The sequence below is a fragment of the Cucurbita maxima genome, unplaced genomic scaffold (genome assembly GCF_002738345.1).
Source record: "Cucurbita maxima cultivar Rimu unplaced genomic scaffold, Cmax_1.0 Cma_Scf04646, whole genome shotgun sequence".
Taxonomy (NCBI): domain Eukaryota; kingdom Viridiplantae; phylum Streptophyta; class Magnoliopsida; order Cucurbitales; family Cucurbitaceae; genus Cucurbita; species Cucurbita maxima.
The window spans coordinates 1-1,027 of NW_019276662.1; the positions used below are offsets into that span (position 1 = coordinate 1).

The 1,027-nt window shown below is 48.4% G+C and overlaps 1 non-coding gene across 1 annotated transcript; it reads left to right on the forward strand.

The window, feature by feature from the left end:
* Nucleotides 1-659: 659 nt before the first annotated feature.
* On the forward strand, nt 660-815 carry LOC111476026. The gene has a single exon (XR_002716849.1). It is a non-coding gene; the product is annotated as a 5.8S ribosomal RNA (ribosomal RNA).
* Nucleotides 816-1,027: the final 212 nt, after the last annotated feature.

The window sequence follows — 1,027 nt, forward strand, 5'->3', positions numbered from 1 at the left end:
ATCCTTTAGACCTTCGGAATTTGAAGCTAGAGGTGTCAGAAAGGTTACCACAGGGATAACTGGCTTGTGGCAGCCAAGCGTTCATAGTGCCGGTTCTTTTCTATCCTTCGATGTCGGCTCTTCCTATCATTGTGAAGCAGAATTCACCAAGTGTTGGATTTTTCACCCACCAATAGGGAACGTGAGCTGGGTTTTTTAGACCGTCATGAGACAGGTTAGTTTTACCCTACTGATGACAGTGTCGCAATAGTAATTTAACCTAGTACGAGTGGAACGGTTGATTCGCACAATTCCTTAAATATGCGACTGGGTATTGTAAGTGGCAGAGGGCCATGCTGCCACAATCCACTGAGATTAAGCCCATCGTCGCTTCGATTCGTCCCTCCCCACACAATAAACCAATTTATTTCTTTCAAGTGCCATGGAGGTTATAGGAAAAGTAATGATTCTACGTGTTAAGTGTTGAAGATTGAACATGCTCCAATGCAATGCCATCTAAAATGCATGCGTGAGTTGGGGTGGTGTGGGTTTGGGTGTTAGTGAGAATGNCAAGCAAAAACTGGCGCAAGTCGCGCCAAGGATCTCAAACGTATAAGCTTTCCCCTTGCCCCGATCTTGGTGTGAGGGGGGCAAAGCATTCTTGTCGTATTATTCACAACGACTCTCGACAATGGATATCTCGGCTCTCTCATCGATGAAGAACGTAGTGAAATGCGATACTTTGTGTGAATTGCAGGATCTCGTGAACCACCGAGTCTTTGAACGCAAGTTGCGCCCGGAGCCTTCTGGCCGTGGGCACGTCTGCCTGGGCGTCACGCATCGCGTCCCCCACATACAACAACCACTTAGGTTTGTTGCATTGGCAGGGGCACATGTTGGCCTCCCGTGTGCACCGTCGCACGAATGGCTTAAAATTGAGTCCTCGGCATCTGTTGTCGTGACACTACGGTGGTTGATTCAACCTCGGTATCATGTCTAGATCACAGCTTGGGTGCCTCCTTTTTGTGAGTGAGGGAGGGAGGGAGGA